This window comes from Palaemon carinicauda, chromosome 24 (assembly GCF_036898095.1).
Source record: "Palaemon carinicauda isolate YSFRI2023 chromosome 24, ASM3689809v2, whole genome shotgun sequence".
Taxonomy (NCBI): domain Eukaryota; kingdom Metazoa; phylum Arthropoda; class Malacostraca; order Decapoda; family Palaemonidae; genus Palaemon; species Palaemon carinicauda.
Genome location: NC_090748.1, coordinates 5,366,030 through 5,382,531, shown reverse-complemented (window position 1 = coordinate 5,382,531; position 16,502 = coordinate 5,366,030). Strand labels below are relative to the sequence as shown.

The window sequence follows — 16,502 nt, the reverse complement described above, 5'->3', positions numbered from 1 at the left end:
AGGAAGAGACTTCCCTTGGAGGTGGGCGCTGTTCCTTCACAAAGGGAAGCAAAGAAGTTCACACAAAAGAGAAGTTCGGGGGTCACCATTTGAGGAGGAGAAGGAGCAGGAGGGGAAAAAAAAAATTAACTTTTTGGCCAGTCGCTTTCAATCATAAACTTGTTAAAAGGTTTTGACAGGAGAGCAAGACTACATCTTTATTCCACCAAACCAAAATAAAAAGTGACGATTGTTTACTAGTGCTTGTGTGAGCACTGTAGTTGGTCTACCCACGCTATCCCCCTCCACTAACTAGTGGAAGGTAGTGACACCTCGCTAAAGCTTTAACGGCTAGTTCAGCTATCGCCGGAATAATACTCCTGTGTAAAAAGCATATTATTACCATTATTACTTGCTAAGCTACAACCCTAGTCGGAAAAGCACGATGCTATAAATCGGGCCCAAACAGGGAAAATAGCCCAGTGACGAAAGGAAACAAGGAAAAATAGAGTATTTTACGAACAGTAACATTAAAATAAACATTTCCTATATAATCTATAAAAACTTTAACAAAACAAGAGGAAGAGAAAAAGATAGAATATTGTGCTCGAGTGTACCCTCAAACAAGAGAACTCTAACCCAAGACCATGATACAAAAGCTACGGTACTACCCAAGACTTAAAGAACAATGGTTTGATTTTGGAGTGTCCTCCTAGAAGAGCTGCTTACCATAGTTAAAGAGTCTCTTCTACCCTTACCCAGAGGAAAGTGGCCATAGAAAAATTACAGTGCAATAGTTAACCCCTTGGGTGAAGAAGAATTGTTTGGTAATCTGTGTTGTGAAGTGTATGAGGACAAATGGAAATATGTAAAGAATAGGTCACACTATTCGATGTATGTGTAGGCAAAGGGAAAATGAACCGTAACAAGTGAGAATGATCCAATGTAGTACTGTCTGGCAGTCAAGGACCCAATATCTCTCTGGCAGTAGTATCTCAACGGGTGGCTGATGCCCTGGCCAACCTACGACTATTAAAGTTTGTATATAGTGCCCGAACAAACTGACGGTTGTTTACTAGGGTTGACGTGAGTGGGGTGGGTGGTCTACTCCCACTACCCCCTTCTGCTAACTAGCGGAGGGTAGTTACACCTTGATAAAGCTTTAATGGCTGGTTTCAGCTAGAGCAAAATTAATAATCCGATACCGAGGCAGGCCAATTGCTTCCAAAACTAAAATCCACAATACTGGAAACAGAACAAATAACCGGTACTGCAATAAACTGTCAAAACAAACTATGGTACTTAACATTGGTAAAGGTGAAGTAGCAACGTCAGTCATGTTGAATTAACGACAAACACTTGCGAAAAAACACTGATCAAAACACTAACGTCTTAGCTGGCAAGTCCAAAACAGAAGGATGACCTGGAGAGCGCGAGTAGTAGGTGTCGGTGGGGTAGCCCAACTGTATTCTCTAGGGCCTGTCACGGCCCTCCCCTTTGATGAAGGGATTATCTAAATGGAAGACAGCCTGTGAATAGTGGTTTACACACGCCCTTGTTAATACACGACACCAACAAGGTGCTCGCGCGAGGGTTGTAACCTCTGCATTCCATGTTTTCATCTTTCTCTAGTATATTTGGAAGACTTATATTAGAAAAGTGTAAAGAAGGACCCTTTGCACCGGGCGTCACAGGTCTCTCCCCAGAAATAGATTTTTCCTTCATCAAAATCCCTTTTATACAGTACAGAGAAATATACTGACCACATTAAAAAAAAAATAGAAACGAAGCCAAAGAAAAATAGTTACACCTCAAACAGGTAGTTTAGCTACCAGACCTATGACGGGACACTATCAAAAGCCTATACAGGTCAATACAGTAGTTTGCTATAAAAAAAAAAAAAAAATATACAAGGAAAATCACAAACCTTTCCACCAGTGTATGTTCCAGCTTCATTTGGTAATTGAGCAGTTACGCACAGTGTGTGAGATAATTGTGTCTTGCCTGTGCGGAATTCCCCAAAGACTTCTGTTATGGCCATGCTTTCAACTCCCCCTCCAAGGAGAGTGTCTAGTTCGGCTGACCCAGTGCTTATCTTGAAAATCTGTCGACGGCGCTCAGATACCACAAGGGCGGTTACAAAACCATCCCCACCACCCAATTTTGCAGATACCTGAAATGCAAATTGAGAAATATATGAATTTCAGTACAGTAAACTTTTAGAACTGAACAGATTTTCCAACTTACCAATGAAAAGCCTAAAAAACCAGCAAGACAGGCAATTCCAATACAAAACCACATTTTTTTTTTTTTAAGTAATATGTATTTTTCATAGTTATAAAAAGTGACTCCTTGAGGTAAGGAATGTATTCAGCGCGAGCTGGACTGCCATTGACTCATTCTAACAAGCAGTAAGCGACAGGTGGGAGGAGCTAGGGCAAGGAGCCCACCCCCTCACCTGAGTTTTCACTTAAGACCTTTTGGCTCAGAACTGAGGTGTGGTTGAGGACGGAAATACAGTGATGCCTCAGGATACGAAATTAATCCGTTCAGGATGCGGTTTCGTATCCTGATATTTTCGTATCCTGAGTCGCGTTTTACATGTAAATAGCCTAATCCGTTCCAAGCCTTATAAAAAGTCACCTTTTCTTTCATAAACACGCTAAACTGTAGTAATAAACATGCAATGCAGCCATTTCTATCATTCAATAATTAACACAACCGTTAAAAACAGCCTAATCCATTCCAGAAACCACTATGAGATTATTCAATAATGTAGTTATAGCCAAGTTATCCCCCCCAAGCCCAAAGAAAACGGTCCGTTTTCTTTACTACTGTATAAAAGTTACGGTACTGTATGTATGTAAAGCATTTAGATCAGTGAAGGTGTATTGTTACCTGTACGTACACCTAAATTAAGGATTGATACCTGTACACTCTGAAAAAAAGGTTACAGTTAATTAGTGTAACAAAAAAGTTGAAACTTACCTTTTGATTGAGACGATGTCCGATAGCGAAGTCGCGGCAGAGGAGGATGGCATAAGGCAGAAAACGTAACAAGTGACAGACTACGTACAGTAATTTACACACTTAACACATTAACACTTAAACTTTACGAAATAAAAAAATGGCAGAAATAATTAACACTTAACATTACGTATGGAAAACTATAAAATGAAAGAAAAAATTACTTTAACACTTAACGGTAACATAAAACTTGAAATTGAATTTTTTTTTTTTTTTGCTTTTTTATAACTTTACGTTTTTCTTATTTTCTAAATCTCTTCTACTTCATCACTTTCTTTTTTCTGTTTCTTTTCTTTACTTTCACCTTCTAATTCTTCATCCCTTCCTCTTTTCTGTTTCTTTTCTTCACTTTCACCTTCGTCTTGGCCTACTAATACCGCTGGCCTCTTTAATAAGAAACTATCCATTGAAGCTTGTTTCTGCCTACTTTTCAACACATTTCTAAAATCCGTTAGGCAAACGTCATTGCTCTGTTGAAGCGCACGGTTGGTATAAACTTTTTCTGGATGTTCCTTTTCGACGTAGTCTGCCATTTTATGGAAATATGCAAGAATTTTCTTGATGTCTGCCGTTTTCAAAGGTGCAACATCCTCCTCATCACCGCTAGAGAGCTGCTCTTGAACATCACTCACTTGCATCGTCTCCAACTCCTTCAAGTCGTCCGTCGTCAACTCCTCGTGGTGCTCCTCGATAAGTTCATCTATATCTTCCGCGCTAACTTCCAGCCCCATGGACGTACTAAGATGTACGATGTCAGCCACCTCAGACTGCTGAATTGGTTCAGGATTGTCAACGATCTCGGCTTCGCCTCCAGGCTTCCCGAACCCCTCGAAGTCTCGTGCAGAGACAGCATCAGGCCACAGCTTCCTCCAAGATGAGTTTAGGGTACGCCTCGAAACTTCCTGCCAAGCGAGATCGATGAGTTTGAGGCATATCACGATGTTGAAGTGATCTTTCCAAAATTCACGCAGAGTGAGGTTTGTACTCTCTGTGACTTGGAAACATCTCTTGAAGAGATGCTTCGAGTACAATTTTTTAAAATTTGAAATAACTTGCTGGTCCATGGGCTGGAGGAGAGGGGTGGTGTTAGGCGGTAGATACAGGACCTTTATGAAGGAATACTCGGCCAGAAGATATTCCTCGAGGCCAGGAGGGTGAGCTGGAGCATTGTCCAACACCAGCAGATATTTCATAGGGAGGCGCTTTTCTTCCAAATATTTTCGGACAGTCGGACCGAAGCAGACATTCACCCAATCAATGAACAGTTGCCTCGTTACCCAGGCTTTTGCATTCGCCTTCCACATCACGGGAAGGTTCTCCTTAATGACTTTGTGGGCTTTCAAGGCTCGGGGATTTTCTGAATGGTAAACCAGCATGGGCTTTATCTTGCAGTCCCCACTGGCATTTGCACAAAAAGCAAGGGTAAGCCTGTCCTTCATAGGCTTATGTCCGGGTAGCCTCTTCTCCTCCGCCGTGATGAACGTCCGACGAGGCATTTTCTTCCAGAAAAGCCCAGTTTCGTCGCAATTGAAAACTTGCTGCGAACTGTAGCCTTCCTGCAGAGTCAACTCGTCGAACGTTTTAACAAAGGCTTCGGCGGCCTTCGTGTCCGAGCTGGCTGCCTCCCCATGCCGTACCACTGAATGGATGCCAGTCCTTTTCTTGAACTTCTCGAACCACCCACGAGAAGCCTTGAACTCTGGGGGTTCCTGCTAGGATGTTCCTTCTCCTGCTCCTTCTTCGGCCTGAGCACGCACGAGATCACCGAAAATGGCGGAGGCCTTCTGGCAAATTGTAGTCTCAGTGATGGTGTCTCCTGAGATCTCTTTGTCCTTGATCCACACAAGAAGCAGCCTCTCCATCTCGTCATGCACGTGCGTTCTCTTGTTGGAGAAAATAGTGACGCCCTTAGAAGGTGTTGCTGCTTTGATGGCCGCCTTCTGCTTCAGGATGGTGCCTATCGTAGACGGATTCCGGCCATACTCCTTGGCGATCGCACTTAAACGCATGTCAGACTCGTACTTTTTAACGATTTCAAGTTTCGTCTCCATCGAGAGCATCGTCTTCTTCTTTCCTTCGGCAACATTCTTGGGACCCATGGCTACAGTAATACGTAATATAATACACTACATAACGTTATATACAGTCTATGTATAGTAAACACTAATACAATACAGTGCACAGTAAAGAATGTTTATTAACGATAACACGTGGCGTACGAATGTACTGTATATTAACACTAAGTCAAACAAGCGAAAGCACACAATGTCTTTTAACGATACCGCGGTCGGAACGAAAAGAGAGAGAGAGAGATGAACGCCCGTGCGTAGGCAAGCTGGGATAGTTGCTGACCAATAGGAAAGCAGGATCTTATGGCGTCAGCTAGCGTCTGAGTAGGGAGATAACCAATGGGTGAGCGGGAGGCTGTAAGTGAGTCTACCCAAGTTCAAAGTCAGGCGGCGCGCGCTTTTTAAAATTACTCTCGGCAAAGAGTTGGGATCTCGTAAGGTTTTCGTATCCTGAAATTTTATCCGTATCCTGGGGCATAAAAATCTTCGAATCACTTTTCGCATCCTGAATTTTTCGTAAGCAGAAACTTTCGTATCCAGAGGTATCACTGTATAACATAAACGGGAGTGGTTCAGGACGAAAACAAAACCTATAACCCATTTTTCCTAGCTATACAAACCTGAGTCTGTATAGCTAGGAAAAATACAAATTACATAAAACTTGTGATTTGTTCCTATGTAAAATACAAACCATCGTCCATTAGGTTAAAGACTCACTACTTGGTGGGTCGTAAGTCGCCCCCCGCTCCCAGGACCAAATTTGGTAGGTACTTTTTCTTCCTTGGAAATGTCAATCTACCAGGTCTTTTATGGGGGCAAAGGAGATGACTTCAACAACCTCCTATCTATCATTTGGATAGACAGACTGATAGGGCCTGGCCTGTCCAAAATGAGTATGTGGTCAAGGGAGGGATCCCTTCTTCCAAATGGGATAACAGTCAAGGGGATTGAAGAGAACTTCTCTAGGTTCTAAAGAATGGAGCTCAGAAGTTTAGTTTACCAGCATCATATCAGATTAAGCATGTAACACTTGTACAGCTTCTTCCTTAAGAGGTGAAAAATCAGTCATTCTGCCTCCATTCCAGACTCACATCTATACATTGCCAGAGAAGATATTTACTATCCCATATGAGATTTGGGCTTGCTACACTACTACTTGAGCAACAACCACAAGACCAAGAGCAAATTCATCAAGGGGTTTGTGGACAAGATTCTTCTTGAAGGCAAGGGTGAGGTCTAGCTCCTGATTTCACAAATTCCAGTCCTAGGTGGTACCTATTCTCTCATCAGTTGAGGAGTATGTATTACGGATCAACACTTGAAGTCTGAAGGAGATCGTATTCTAAGCACCTCTTTCGTGGTTCTGCCTGTGATAAAAAAGAGTCGCCAACACTCGGGTCCGAGTTGTTGGGTCTTCTCAAGAGAGCCCCGCAGACCCTTCATGTGGCACAAAAATGATATTTTGATTATAAAATAAATTTTTTAATATACTTACCCGGTGAATATATAATAGCTGACGTTTCGGACGGCTCGACAGAAACACAAAAACTCGCGAGCGATCGCCATGAAGGTTGCGGGTGTGCCCACCAGCGCCAACTATCGGCCAGATACCGCATATACCTGTAAACAGCTCCAGTTCTTCTCATTCCGCTGGGTCTCTATCGGGGAGGAAGGGAGGGCCTTTAATTTATATATTCACCGGGTAAGTATATTCAAAAATTTATTTTATAATCAAAATATCATTTTTAAATATTAAACTTAGCTGGTGAATATATAATAGCTGATTCACACCCATGGTGGTGGGTAGAGACCAGTATTAATACAATAAAGGCATATATGCTTAGAGTTTTTGACAGTTATATCATAACAAAACCCAAATAAATATAGGTACCTGGTAAGGAAGCTGACTCTGACGATTACTCTGCCTTGTTAGTCCGCTTTCCTCACGAAGCCCAGCCATCCTCTCAGGATGCTGAAAGACTCCCAGGAGCTGTTGTATCCAGGGCGACAACCCATACAACAGGACCTCATCAAAACCCTTAATCGGGGCGCTCTCAAGAAAAGACATTTGACCACCCGCCAAATCAAAAAGGATGCGAAAAGCTTCTTAGCCTTCCGTACAACCCAAAACAAAATTAAAAACCTTTCAAGAGAAGATTAAAAGGATATTGGAATTAAGGGAATGTAGTGGTAGAACCCTCACCCACTACTGCACTCGCTGCAACGAATGGACCCAGTGTGTAGCAGTCCTCATAAAGAGTCTGGACGTCTTTTAAGTAAAATGAAGCGAATACCGACTTGCTCCTCCAAAAGGTCGCGTCCATAATACTTCGTAGAGATCTGTTTTGCTTAAAGGCCACGGAAGTTGCTATAGCTCTTACTTCGTGCGTCTTGACCTTAAGCAAGCAACGATCTTTTTCACTCAAGTGAGAATGAGCCTCTCGGATTAAAAATCTAATAAAATACGATAAAGCATTTTTAGACATAGGCAATGATGGCTTCTTAACTGAGCACCACAAGGCCTCAGAACCACCTCGTAAGGATTTGGTACGACCTAAATAAAACTTAAGAGCTCTAACTGGACACAGTACTCTTTCAAGCTCGTTGCCTACGATCTCTGACAGGCAAGGTATATCAAACGACTTAGGCCAAGGACGAGAAGGCAGTTCATTTTTGGCCAAGAAACCAAGCTGAAGTGAACATGTGGCTTTATCTGTAGAAAAGCCGATGTTCCTACTGAAGGCATGGATCTCACTGACCCTTTTAGCCGAAGCCAAGCACACTAAGAAAAGCGTCTTGAGGGTGAGATCCTTCAGGGAGGCTGAATGTAATGGCTCAAACCTGTCGGACATTAGGAACCTTAGGACCACGTCTAAGTTCCATCCAGGAGTTGCCATACGACGCTCCTTAGAGGTCTCGAAGGACTTAAGGAGATCTTGGAGATCTTTATTATTGGACAGATCTAAGCCTCTATGTCTGAACACAGAAGCCAACATGCTCCTGTAGCCCTTAATAGTGGGCGCTGAGAGGGAGCGAACATTTCTCAGATGTAGGAGAAAGTCTGCAATTTGGGCTACAGAGGTACTGGAAGAGGAAATGGATGATGACTTGCACCAGTCTCTAAAGACTTCCCACTTCGACTGGTATACCTTGATGGTAGAAGCTCTCCTAGCTCTCACAATCGCTCTGGCTGCCTCCTTCGAAAAACCTCGAGCTCTTGAGAGTCTTTCGATAGTCTGAAGGCAGTCAGACGAAGCGCAGGGAGGCTTTGATGAAGATCCCTTACGTGGGGCTGCCGTAAGTGATCCATCCTTAGAGGAAGACTCCTTGGAACGTCTACCAGCCATTGAAGTACCTCTGTGAACCACTCTCTCGCGGGCCAGAGGGGAGCAACCAACGTCAACCTTGTCCCTTCGTGAGAGGCGAACTTCTGCAGTACCTTGTTGATGATCTTGAACGGTGGGAATGCGTACGCGTCCAGATGAGACCAGTCCAGTAGAAACGCATCTATGTGGGTCGCCTCTGGATCTGGGACTGGAGAGCAATAGGTCGGGAGCCTTTTGGTCAACGAGGTGGCAAAGAGGTCTATGGAGGGTTGACCCCAAGTCACCCAAAGACTCTTGCACACGTCCTTGTGGAGGGTCCATTCTGTGGGGATCACCTGACCTCTCCGACTGAGACAGTCTGCCAAGACGTTCAAGTCCCCCTGGATGAATCTTGTCAACAGGGAGATGCCTCGATTATTTGACCAGATGAGGAGGTCCCTTGCGATGACGAACAGTGTGTGTGGGAGTGAGTGCCTCCTTGCTTGGAGATGTACGCCAATGCTGTGGTGTTGTCCGAATTGACTTCTACCACTTTGTTTCGAAGAATGCTCTCGAAACTCATCAAGGCCAAGTGAACCGCTAACAGCTCCTTGCCGTTGATGTGCATGCTCTTCTGATCCGACGTCCAAAGACCCGAACATTCCCGACCGTCCAGAGTCGCTCCCCAACCCAAATCCGACGCGTCTGAGAACAACACGTGGTTTGGGTTCTTGACTGCCAGGGACAGACCCTCTCGAAGACTTATGTTGCTGTCCCACCAGTTCAGGCATGCTTTTACTGGCTCGGAGACCGGGATTGACACAGCTTCCAAAGTCTTGCTCTTGTTCCAGTGTGAGTCTAGATGGAACTGGAGAGGGCGAAGGTGAAGTCTCCCTAGTGAGACAAATTGCTCCAGGGATGACAGAGTCCCTAAGAGGCTCATCCAACTTCTTACTGAGCAACGGTCTTTTTTCAGCATGAGGCGGACTTTGAGCAGGGCTTGCTCTATCCGGGTGGCAGACGGAAAAGCCCGAAAAACTAGACTGCGAATCTCCATCCCCAAATAGAGAATCGTCTGGGATGGATTCAGTTGAGACTTTTCTAAGTTCACCAACAGTCCCAACTCCTTTGCCAGACCCAACGTCCAGTGAAGGTCCTGCAGACAGCGATGACGGGACGATGCTCTGAGAAGCCAGTCGTCCAAGTACAGGGAGGCTCGAATTCCCGATAAATGAAGGAATTTTACCACATTCCTCATGAGCCTCGTAAACACGAGAGGAGCAGGGCTGAGGCCGAAGCACAGTGCTCGAAACTGGTACACCACATTCCTGTAAACAAACCTCAGATACGGTTGAGAATCTGGGTGAATAGGAATGTGGAAGTACGCATCCTGCAGGTCGAGAGAGACCATCCAGTCTCCCTCTCTGACCGCTGCTAGGACGGACTTCGTGGTCTCCATCGTAAATTTTGTTTTTATAACAAAAACGTTGAGCGCACTGACGTCCAGCACTGGCCTCCAACCTCCCGTATGCTTTGGGACTAGGAAGAGACGGTTGTAAAATCCCGGTGATTGAAGGTCCGAGACTTTCACCACCGCTCCCTTCTCTAGCAACAGAGACACCTGCTGATGTAGAGCTTGTCTTCTTGACTCCTCTCGATACCTGGGAGAGAGGTCTAGAGGAACTGTTACTAGAGGAGGTCTGCGTACAAAAGGTATTTTGTACCCCTCCTTGAGCAACAACACAGACTCTTGGTCTGCACCCCTCTTCTCCCAGGCCTGCCAGAAGCTTTTCAGTCTGGCCCCTACCGCTGTCTGAGGACGTGGGCAGTCAGACTCTGCCACGGGAGGACTTGGATCCTCTCCTCTTGACTCTTTTTCCGTCGGCACGAGCGCCTCCCCTGCTGGGGGCTCTGCCACGAAAGGGCGGGATAAACCTAGTCACTGGGGTATCGATCCTGGGCCTCACGACATAAGACGATGAAGGAGCTCCCTTGCGAGCAGAAGTAGCCATCAGGTCGTGTGTATCCTTCTGTACAAGCGAAGCCGCAATGTCCTTGATTAGCTGTTGAGGAAACAAGGCAGCTGATAAGGGGGCAAAGAGAAGCTCCGACCTTTGACAGGGAGTAACTCCTGCTGAAAGGAATGAGCAAAGGGTTTCCCTCTTCTTCAGGACTCCAGACGTAAAGGTGGCGGCGAGCTCATTGGAGCCATCGCGGATGGCTTTGTCCATACAAGACATAATAAGCACGGAAACATCCTGGTCGGCAGACGAGATCTTCCTGCTTAATGCTCCTAGAGACCAATCTAAAAAGTTAAAAACTTCGAAGGCCCTGTAAACCCCTTTAAGGAGATGGTCAAGGTCCGAGGAGGACCAACAAACTTTAGAGCGTCTCATGGCCAGGCGACGGGGAGAGTCTACGAGGCTTGAGAAGTCACCATGGGCAGAGGCAGGGACTCCCAAGCCGAGAACTTCTCCCGTGTCATACCAGACGCTCGCTCTAGAAGCTAGTTTATAAGGAGGGAAGGCAAAGGCCGTCTTCCCCAAACTCCTCCTGGTAACCAACCAGTCGCCTAGCAAACGTAAAGCCCTCTTAGAAGAGCGAGAGAGCACTAGCTTAGTAAAAGAAGGCTTCGCAGCAGCTATGCCTAGCGCAAACTCTGACGGAGGCGAACGAGGAGCAGAAGTAACAAAATGGTCTGGGAAAAGATCCTTAAAAATCATCATGATTTTCTTAAAGTCCATAGAAGGTTGCGCAGCCTTAGGCTCTTCAACGTCTGATAAAACATCCAAAGGAATATCAGTAGGCGGAGGATCAGCAACATCCTCATCTGAAGGAACCTCGTCCGACAATTGATGAGTCTCAAGCAAGGGAGAGACCTGCCGCGGTGGCAATGCTTGACAAGCAAAGTCCAAACGCAAAGGAGCAGCAGTGGCAGTCAAGGAAGCTACGTCATGTAGCTGCTGAAAGGACTGACCAGCAACAACAACAGGAGCTGAAGGACGCTCGACGTCAAGTCGAGACTGCCTCGACTGCCTAGATTGAGCAGTCAAAACAACCCCTGACTGCGGTGCTTGACGCTCAACGTCAAAACAAGGCAACTGAGCTGGTTGGCGAACGTCCTGAACGTCAACACGAGACTGCGGCAGCGGCTGAACGTCAACATGAGACTGCGGCAGCGGCTGAAAGTCAACACGGGACTGCATCGAGTGAGGCTCCAAGTCACGTGACTGACGTGACAAACTACCGACATCACGCTTCGTAACGTCAAAAGGACGAGTAAAGGCTCGTTTGGGCGGCTGACGGCCAGGGTCTCGATCAGCGTAACGGCGAGGATCATCGTGAACCTGCTCAACGGTATACTCCTCCATAAGGGAGGTAAGCTTATTCTGCATATCCTGCAGGACAACCCATTTAGGATCAACGGGAGTCGGTACGGGCCGAGACGATGGTAACGTCTGTGACGGCAAAACATTGCCTTTACTGAGACTCTCGGAGCCCGTGTTACGCTTACGTTTAATCGGCGAACAGTCTTCCGACGACTGCAAAGGGTCAGAGCTGTCCCAATGGCTACAGCCAGGACGCTGGACCTGTCCTGAAGGGACTGACTTCCGCTTTAAGGGTCTAGAAACCTTGCTCCAAGGTTTCTTTTGCGAGAAGCCTTCGGATGACGAGGAGAAAACAGCCTCGCTCGTCTTATGGTAGGGGCGATCTTGACGAGACACGCCCGATACCATAGAGGGAACGTCTGTTCGTTGGTTAAAGCCTCTCGTCCCCTTAAGTCCTATGACATTACTTCTCCCTGGTGCAGGGGAGCCTGAAAGAGGTCTCAGACTAGGAGAACGACAAGCACGAACAGACGAACCCTCGGTCGCAACACTAAAAACACTTTGCGCACTAATCACTTTATCCCCACGATTTTCTGATTTGGCACTCTGACACTTTAACACATTCACATCCGCCATGAGTTGATTACGGTCCGATGCTAAGGACTCAACTCTCTCGCCCAAAGCTTGAATGGCAAGCAACATATCCCGCATGGATGGTTCATGAGTGCTAGTAGAGGGTTCAGGAACAACTACTACAGGGGAAGGATTAGGTTCAGGGGCATGGGAGGAGGAAAAATCCAACGACCTAGAGGAGCTTCTCCTCACCCTATCTCTCTCAAGCTTACGAGAATATTTATCAGACTCTAGCCAGTCGAATTCCGAAAGGACCACGCACTCATCACACCGATCTCCTAATTGGCAGGTTTTACCCCGGCAATTAGAACACACGGTATGTGGGTCGAGAGAGGCCTTGGGAAGACGTTTGTTACAATCCCTAGCATTACATTTACGAAATTTAGGTCCAGGGATAGGAGAAGGGTCAGCCATTTTGAAAAGTCCAAGAAAATCCAAAACAAATCCAAAGTCATCAACAATAAACGCTATCCAAAAAAGGGTTCAAGAGTTTTAATTGAAGAGAAAAACACCTGTCACTGCGATAGCTCAAAACCAAAAAGAAGTACTTCACCAAGAATGACGAAAACTCCAGGTCAACAGCGAGCGGAATCAACTTGTCGACAAGACCGACAGAGAAGAACTGGAGCTGTTTACAGGTATATGCGGTATCTGGCCGATAGTCGGCGCTGGTGGGCACACCCGCAACCTTCATGGCGATCGCTCGCGAGTTTTTGTGTTTCTGTCGAGTCGTCCGAGACGTCAGCTATTATATATTCACCGGCTAAGTTTAATATTTAAAAAGCCTCTTTTCTCTGTGCCAAATAAATTGTAAAGTGCCTCTGTTTAGACACAGTCTTGTAGAGAGGGGATGGAGAACAGCTCGAACCTTGGGTCGTGCCCCCATAGGATCCAAGCTTGGCCATGTACTGTAGCACTGGACTAGAAGCTCCTACACCTCTCAGGGTGTGAGACTAGGGCAGAGAGACCATGTCACTCGCCTAACCTCTTATAAGGCAGCAGAGACAGTTTTGAGTGTTAGAACCTTGACTAAAGCCTTCTCAAAAGCCTCAGATGAGGTACCGAGAACAGTAAGACCGTTTGAAACTACAGTACTACCAAGCATAGGCAACTCCAGGAGAGTTTTATCCCCTTCCGTCGAAAGACCATGGTCAAGTCTGAGCAGTAGCCTTAACAGCCACTACTGAAAGGAGCTTCCTGCCACTAAGAAGAGGAATTCTGAGATCTGGTCTAACGATAATTCAACCTGAGATGAATCCCTCCTACGATATCAGTCGTAGAGGATAGCCCACTCTCCCTGGCAGAGTGAAGGCCAAGAGACTTCCCTTAGGATCTCAACAAGGTACAATAGGAAAAACATTCAGCATGAAGCCATCTAGGAGCTGCCAGGATCAATCAGAGTCCTAGCGTAATCCCACACAGTGAATTAGCTGACAGAACAGGATTGAACGGAGGAAGGGCGTAACCAACAATGTGATCCCACGGGTGTTGAAAGGCTACTTCAAATACAAACCATGGGACTGGATCAGAGGACAAAACCCGAGGTGCTTCCTGTTTAGCTGTATGGTGAACAGACCGATCCATGGAAAACCCTACAAACCAAAAGCCTTTCCATTTTGCCAGGATGTACAGTATGGACCACTCTGACCCTAAAGCCCTCCCTTGGTGACTAAGCACATCTGCTAGTTCATTCCTCTTGCACAGAATGTATTTGGCTGACAACTACCCAGCATGAAATACTGTCCAGATATGCATCAGCTTCATCAGCATTTCACAGAGCTCGACATAAGCCATTACTGTACTGTAATGTTATTTAATTACAGAGACTTCACCGGATGCCTCCGAGAAATACGAAAATAGATGCTGCTTCTTCTGACCCCATATCTAACATGACACTGTCATTCAGGCATGCTGCCCTTCCCCTCTTTTGACGTATCTGACCACAGTTGCATGTCATAATGCATAGAGTCAAATGGGACTCTACTGTGAGGGTTCGTCATTTGCAAACGGTTAAGATCAATCCAAGACTGGCATTCCACTAGCACTAACCCATGAATTTTCAAAAAGTCATTGAAGAATTCTCTGGTGAAGGTACCTGCTTGAGGAATGAACTTCTCCAGTGAGGAAAGGTGAGTGAGAAGATTCTGTTAGTGCCTTGGTAGTTCAGTTTGACAGAACGCATGTGCTACCTTCTTGGGTTTGTTGAAGCAAGTATAGTTATCTCACGATTTTTGTGGATTCTATCTTCGTGAATTAGGACAGTCATGATACAGAGAACCCCATAAACTATTGAATAAAATTCAGTCATTCGCGGTTTCCCGATAAGTACTTTCAAGAGGGAACTTTTCAAACTGACCGCAATCCTTTGCACCCAACCTTCTTAGGTCCCTCTCCACACAGCACAATAGCTCATCTCTCGCTGACAAACATACATGACAAATTCATAGCTATGACGTTTTTACTATTCAGTGATAAACCCTTTGCATAGTAATTCAAATAATAAAAATTATTTAAAGAAGTTCAAACATATATTATGTTAAAGTAATACAGTATATAAATAAGGTCATACATACAGTACATTATATTTAAGTACTCTCTCTCTTTTGTTACTTCATTTAGTTTGCAAGCAGCTTATAGGGGTTTTTTATTCTTTATTTAGAAATAACTTAATTCTAAACAAATAAATACTGTATTATGTACATATACATAATATATACTGTATACAGTAGTTGGTGTAAATTGCTTTCTTGATGATTTTATCTAGGATTTTTGTCATAAGTTGGAAAATCTGGAATTTAACAAGTTAGAGCACACACAATCCCAGTTATGACAGGTTAGTTGCAATTAATAGGCTTTTCTATCTGAAGTTAAAATTTGTGGAAATAAATAACAAAGAAAGTGACAAATACTTATTGAAAAACAAACCTCTTTGATCTTATCCACTTTTGCTTCAGAAAGTCCTTTAATATTGCACATTTTCTTTCTTGTGGTCATCTGAATGCCCCTCACAGTACATATTCCAGATGATTTTAGTTTCTTGATATCAGCTGCATTTATTCCATGAGCTTGAAGCTCATCTATGTCAGTAAAAAAGCTTATGTCCTCATCAACGCGAACATCCTCTGCATCAAGTGCTTGGTCTTCCATGGCTGGGATAGAAACTGTCATGCAAAGAAAATGTTTTGGTTTTTAATACACCTACAACTTACCTAATAGATAATTACAGTGGGCAAATACATTATTATGAGTCTATCCTATCCAAGTTTTTTACACAAAGAGTATATTATGATAAAAATGAAGATAGCTCATCTACCAGTACCTATCATATAAGGCCAATAAATTAAGTACTAAATTGTCTCAGTTCCAATAAAGAGGCATATAATTAAATACTGTTTACTACAAAGAATTCAACTACTTTTTATTTACATCTTAACAAATTAACTACGATATGAAAACTGACAATAAAAAAGAATGGGACAGGATGATTGAGTCAAATTATTCGTATGTTTGACAGTCTCACATGAACTTCAAGCTACAATAGCTAACAGAAAAACTATACTTGTAACTAATTCAGATGACATACTCCATCATAAAGCTTGAATTCATACTCCAAAAGATTTGGAAGCTCATGATTGAATCATATTTTTCTGTCCTTAACATTTAACAACATTTTATAGTCTCTTCAATCATTGATTCATAAACACCTCAACAATAAAAGGACAGCAGTGTAATATGACAAATTCGGAGATAATTTGTATTTTTCCTAACCATACAAACCTTAGCTATTTACATTGGGTTTACCTTTTAGCGTAGCTGAAATGGCGAGCCATTAGAATTTAACGAGGGTGTATTACCCCCGCGCTAGTTAGCAGGGGGGTAGGGGAGTGGTAGCTAGCTACCCCTCCCCCCCTCACACACCGGTGAACTGCTTCACTTCACTTAGAGGTAGGACTTGTCTTGGGGGACAGGGCTGGCGGGCAAATATATGTAAATAGCTAAGGTTTGTATGGTTAGAAAAAATACAAATTATCTCCGAATTTGTCATTTGTTCCGTAACCGAAATACAAACCACGCTATTTACATTGGGTGACTTACCCCTTAGGAAGGGTGGAAAGTCCCCAGCCATACTGGCTTTGGCTTTACCCGGGGACTCAGAATCC

The 16,502-nt window shown here is 44.5% G+C and overlaps 1 pseudogene; it reads right to left on the bottom strand.

Annotated features, from left to right (window-relative positions):
* Window positions 1-1,849: 1,849 nt before the first annotated feature.
* On the bottom strand, window positions 1,850-15,503 carry LOC137617998 (meiotic recombination protein DMC1/LIM15 homolog pseudogene; annotated as a pseudogene).
* Window positions 15,504-16,502: the final 999 nt, after the last annotated feature.